The sequence below is a fragment of the Gymnoscopelus microlampas genome (assembly GCF_963454915.1).
Source record: "Gymnoscopelus microlampas genome assembly, chromosome: 6".
In the NCBI taxonomy this organism is placed as follows: Eukaryota; Metazoa; Chordata; class Actinopteri; order Myctophiformes; family Myctophidae; genus Gymnoscopelus; species Gymnoscopelus microlampas.
Window position 1 is genome coordinate 57,293,069 of NC_139943.1, and position 6,208 is coordinate 57,299,276.

Here is a 6,208-nt window from a genome sequence, read left to right on the forward strand (position 1 = left end):
CCCCACTTTGAGAACCAACGCCCTAGGGGGTCCTCAGAGTTACTAAAGGGGGGGCCGCCAAATCTTTGTGTGATCTACAAGCTTGTGAGCTTGTAGATCAGCTATCTTTTAGGAAAGAGGTTTGGTGTAGAGTAGCCTCGGTCCCAGCCTCACTTATCTGCGAAAAGAAGAGCCTGGTCACGACCTAAAGCAGCGAGTGTCTAGGAAGTGCTGAGTGGGTAGGATTTCCGTCGTACGCGTTTCCCCCGGAAACAATATTTTTTTGACCAATCACAACACTCGTTTCATTCACGGAGAATGTTAACAGATTTGTAAAGCATCAACGTCATTTCCTTGGGCGGTACTTCCGTCAAATTCAACCGTTTCCGGTTCTTCACTTCCTAGACAACCAACATCCCAGGTCTTGCCCAGCGTGGGTGTAGAGGGGGAAAAGAGCAGACTAAGTACAGAGCCAACAGTTTAGTTTACTGAGTATTGAGGGTTTAAGTGGATAAATATCTGAAAATACACATTAGCATGAATCAAACTCCAACATATTAACCCTTTAAGGCCGGGAAGGGAACGCATCTGTGTCATTTTAAGATTTCTTTGGCCATTCAAAAATAGCAGACATACAAGCTCATAGTGCGGCACCGAGTGCCGCGCTATGAGCTTGTAGATCTGCTATTTTTTTGGGTTTTTTTTTTCAAAAAACTGTTAGGATTTAGAAAACATTTTTAAGAATCGTCTCAGGTCTTAATGGGTTAATAGAAAAGATAATGTGTAAACACACCAACACAAATATGAATTTACACAACTGATGATAGTGCTACTATCAAACAGGTCTAAGAAGCTATCTATGAAATCTATGAAAACGTTTAATCTGTAAAACAATTTCATACGATATGTAGTGGGAGTCCCTGCTTCATCTCTCTCTCTCACAGCTAAGGGGTCCTTGTTCTGAAAAAAAAAGACCCCTGCTCTCTGTGGTGTAAAGTAACTAAGTACATTTACTTAGTTAAGTACTGTAAGAACAATTTTGAGGTACTTTGACTTTACTGGAGTATTTCCAATTGTCTATACTTTTACTTCTACTCCACTACATCTCAGAGGCAAATATTGTACTTTTATTCCACTGCAATTATTTGAAAACTTTAGTTACTTTGCAGATATAAAATTACAACATTATAACACATACATGAACCCCTTTAGCCCTATTTTATACCTAGGCTATTTGAAAATAGCCGATCTACAAGCTCACACCGCGTTGCATCGCGACGCCTTGTGAACTTGTAGATCTGCTATTTTCAAACATTTTAGTACTTTTACCTTTGGTACTTTAAGTACATTTTGAGACCAATACTTGTATACTTTTACTCAAGTAAATGTTGAATTCCGGACTTTTACTTGTAACAGAAAACGTCTACATTGCAGTATTTATACTTTTACTTAAGTAAAACATTTGATTACTTTTCCCACCACCATTAATGAAGACAAGACGAATCATCACATTCTATCTGTTCAACCAAAGATCAAAAGATTGGTCTGTTCGAATAGAATGATTTCACACGAACATCTCATAAACAACAAGATTACCGAGAAATCATTTGTCTACAATGATTTTAACCAATTAAGACCGGGAACACTTCTGTGTGTCATTTTTAGATTTATTTAGCTATTAAAAAATAGCAGATCTACAAGCTCATAGCGCGGCACCGACTGCCGCGCTATGAGCTTGTAGATCTGCTATTTTTCTTTTTTTTAAACAATCATGAAAATGTGTGCATATATATATATACATTTTTATTTTGTAACTCAAATATTTGCTTCTGGGGGGCCCTGGAATAACATATTTTGAGATGCGGGGGTCCATGGACAAATACATGTCATTTTGGGGGTCCTTGACATGAAAAAAGGTTTTGAGACCCCCTGATATTATAGCAACATACGTTTAAAAAAGAAACTGTTAGGATTTAGAAGACATTTGTAGAATGCCCCAGAAGCAATGATTTGAGTTACAGATAGAAATAGATAGAAATATATATATATATATATATATATATATATATATATATATATATATATATATATATATATATATATATATATATATATATATTCAAAGATTTGCACAAATGTTTGTGATTGATTTCACAGACAGGCACTTTCACAGACACAGTCAAATGAATGAATAATAACACTTCAAGATGTCAATTGTAGATCTTTATCTTGACTAGACGGAACATGAATCCAAAATTTATATCTTGATATTCTAATCTAAAACATCCACCCTCAAACATGCCAAAATCCTGACAATGACATTTTAGACCATGCAGCCACATGTATCACTTATAAACGTGTGTGTGTGTGTGTGTGTGTGTGTGTGTGTGTGTGTGTGTGTGTGTGTGTGTGTGTGTGTGTGTGTGTGTGTGTGTGTGTGTGTGTGTGTGTGTGTGGGGTGTTGGGGAAGGAGTTCCTTTGTCTGATCATGTGATCAAAATGTGTCCAGGCATGTTTACAAACTTGGATCACTACACTCACACACGTGCATACACATATTCATTCATATTTCTGTCCATCTGCTCTGTATTACTTATTTATTTTTACATGTAATTTTCTTCTATTTCCCTTTATTTATGTCTTCCTGCTTGTGTCTATTTCACGTGAATGAATGAACATTTCACATCAAGCATAATTTAAAGCGTAAATATTTCCATTTAGGGAATTTTCTAAATGGGAAAAATGTATTTGTGAAAGAAATAAAAGTAAACAATACATTTTTAAAAAATGCATACATTCCAGTGGGTTTATAGTTATAAAATAACACACACACAAGACAAAGGAAATCAGACTGAATGATTCAACAAATAATTAACATCAGTCTGCAATTGATTGAATGTATCCTCCATCACGCAACGTTGTCAATTATTATCAATAAGAGCTGATCTACAAGCTATCAACGACGCGACGCGTTGATAGCTTGTAGATCAGCTCTTTAACGCAACGTCTTGGAAAGCCTGGTTTCCCATTCACCGCTCACATCCGGTCTGGGAGCCCGCCTACCGTTTCCGGCAAAATTTAACGCACACACTTAACAGGCACACAGTGTTTCCGTATCCGCTCCGGACCGGATGTGCAACTCGCAAAACGTGAATCGACACCCCATCTGTAAAAAAAAAAAAAAGCGAGTCTCTCATTGTAAACAAAAGAATGTCAACAAGTTGAGGCACGATGACGCAACCCCGTCCGTGCACAAATGAATGGAGAACCAAAGACATCCATAAACATTTCAATAAAGACACACTACACTTTGTTTTACCTTTAAACTTTTTGTTGTTTTTTGTATGCAGGGCCCTGACCATTCAAAATGCATATTTTATTGTCAGGGGCAAAAATCTGATCTATAGTAATAACGATATAATAAACTAACACTGTAGACGATCATACGACAGCGACAAAAAAACACACTATTAAAGACAACAAAGTCACCATTGACGACCGTGTTTGTTTATTTGTTTACGTTGCGCGTTTAGTTTATCGCGAGACGGGTAAACAAACAAACAGACAAAGTGTTGCCAGACCTTGCCAGCTGCTGCTTCTTTTACAAACCAAAACAACAACACGTCACAATGAGGAGAAAAAAGAAAGAGAGAGCCCCCGATCCGTCACATAATAAATCAAATAAAAAGCGAAACATATAGACGAAAAGCGACGTGACAGCTTACGATCGGTGTCGTTTCGGAACGGCGTCATATTAGACTGCATGCTTGTTGCATAAAATACGAGTTTGAGCCGTTTGTTTCGTTGTAAAATAATACATTCGAGTGTTAAAAAGACAGAACAACTCTTCCACTCACCGAGGGCTGTCGTCGCCATCGAAATATAATGCCCCTCTTTCGGTGTTGCCAGATTGTGTGAGAGGAATAAGCAACCAAGGAAGGAAAAACCAAGGGTCAAGGAAAACAAGCCCAAAATAAGCAACTATAACATATAGTTGCTATAGTATTAGGCCACTTGAGCACTTTAAAGCTAATATGAGCTTACCTTTAAGATAATATTTGGAAGATTTTTCAAAAATTCTAATATAAAAATATATTTAAAAAAATAATAATAATACAAGTAAAAGTCCGGAATTCAAGATGTTACTTAGGTAAAAGTACAACAGCATTGGCATCATTCAAAATATGCTTAAAAATTACTACTACCTATACAATAGGGCTAAAGTGGTGTTCTAGAATGTAATATATTTACATCTGCAAAGTAACTAACTAAAGTTTTCAAATAGTAGTGGAGTAAAAGTACAATATTTTCCTCTAAGATGAAGTGGAGTAAAAGAAAAAGTATAGACGATTGGGAGGACTCCAGTAAAGTAAAAGTACCTCAACATTCTACTTAAGTAAATGTACTTAGTACTTTACACCACTGGGGTGTATATTAATTTTGGGATCCATGACATGAAAATATTTGAGAACCACTTGTTAAAATAATAGTTTATTTGAAAGCCCAAACCACAACCTGCAACTACCAAATATTCAACTAGCAACTTTATAGAAAAATAAGCCCAACGTCGCTTATAATGAGCGGACATGGCAACACTGCCCTCGTTGTGTCGCGTCGTACGGTGGTGCTGCGAGCAACAACAAAAAAAGAACACAGATCTACAAGGTCACAACGCGTCGAATCCCAGACGCGTTGTGAGCTTGTAGATCTGCGGGCTTCTTCCACTCTCTGGGGGAGGGGAGGGAAGGGGGCGGGGTGGTGACACAACGGAGCCCTCGCATTGGCGCGTCGGAACGTCAGTCTCGTCGACGCGTTGTTCTCATTGGCTCGTTGCTCGTTTGGTGCTCTGAGTTTGGTTGAAGCCGTGGAGGAGGGGGTGCGGCCTTGGGTTTGTTGATGTGGTTCTTATTGGCTGGAAGCGCATGCCTGTTATCACCGTGGAACAGCTGATTGGTAGCAACGATAACAATGCAATTATTTTGTGTCTTTTATGATATGATATGATATGATATATGATATGACGTTATATTATAGTATAGCCTTTTATTTTATTTTATTTTATTTTATTTTATTTTATTTTATTTTATTTTATTTTATTTTATTTTATTTTATTCAGTGGTTGAAAAAGTACTCAAATACTTTAGTAAAAGTACTAATACTGCAATATAGAAATGCTCTGTTACAAGTAAAAAAAAATGACTTGAGTAAAAGTATTGGCATCAAAATTAAAGTAACAAAAGTAAAAGTGCTAAGATGTTTGAAAATAGCAGATCTACAAGCTCACAACGCGTCGCATCGCGACGCGTTGTGAGCTTGTAGATTGGCTATTTTCAAAAAGCCTAAGTATAAAATAGGGCTTAAGTGGTTAACGTATGTCTCATAATTTCTGAAAAGTAACTAGTAACTAAAGTTTTCAAATAATTGTAGTGGAGTAAAAGCACAATATTTGCCTCCGAGATGTAGTGGAGTAGAAGTAAAAGTACAGAACATGGGAAATACCCCAGTAAAGTAAAAAAAATACCTCCATTGTACTTAAGTACAGTACTATAGTAAATGTACTTGTTACTTTACACCACTGATTATATTAGCCACTGATTATATCATATGATATTATATTATATTAGGTTGTAAATGTGTTCATTTTGAATAGCTGAAGTATAAAATATAGGGCTTAACCACTTAAACCCCATATGGGTAACCGGAGTCCCTCAGGGCTCAATACTAGTCTAATACTAGCTTTAGCTGAAAACAGAAGATCGACAAGCTCACAATGCAACACGTTGCGTTGCATTGTGAGCTTGTCGGTCTGCTGTTTTCAGCGAAAGCTTTAATTTATGTTTTGAAATAAGCCTAATCTAAATCTACAAAGTAACTTGCAATTTAAAGTTTTCAAATAATTGCAGCGCAGTAACAAAAAAAAAAGTGTTGGCCGAGCAGAAGAATTAAGGGACACACTCAAGTCAAGTAAAAATAACCCCAAACTGTACTTAAGTACAGTACTTGAGTAAATGTATTTGGTTACTTTGCACCACTGCTAGTGATCACAAGTAAGACGCGCAAACGCTGGAAGCGAACGCAGCTCGAAAATATTGTGTATTTACGGACTTTGTGTGTGTGTGTGTGTGTGTGTGTGTGTGTGCGTGCGTGCGTGCGTGCGTGTGTGTTTGTTTTGACTGTAGCTGCACTCTGGCGCACTCTGTTGGCCGCACCCAGGCAGTACACTGCACAC

The 6,208-nt window shown here is 37.3% G+C and overlaps 1 protein-coding gene across 2 annotated transcripts in view; it reads right to left on the minus strand.

Annotated features, from left to right (window-relative positions):
* LOC311046560 (HMG box-containing protein 1-like) overlaps positions 1–3,851 on the minus strand; it is a 30,160-nt gene extending 26,309 nt beyond the window's left edge. Inside the window, exon 1 of one of the 2 annotated variants that reach the window (XM_084058947.1) lies at positions 3,837–3,851. The gene's annotated coding sequence lies outside the window, so the exon portion shown is untranslated. The other variant, XM_084058948.1, reaches the window with a different exon arrangement.
* Between the last annotated feature and the right edge of the window lie 2,357 nt (positions 3,852–6,208).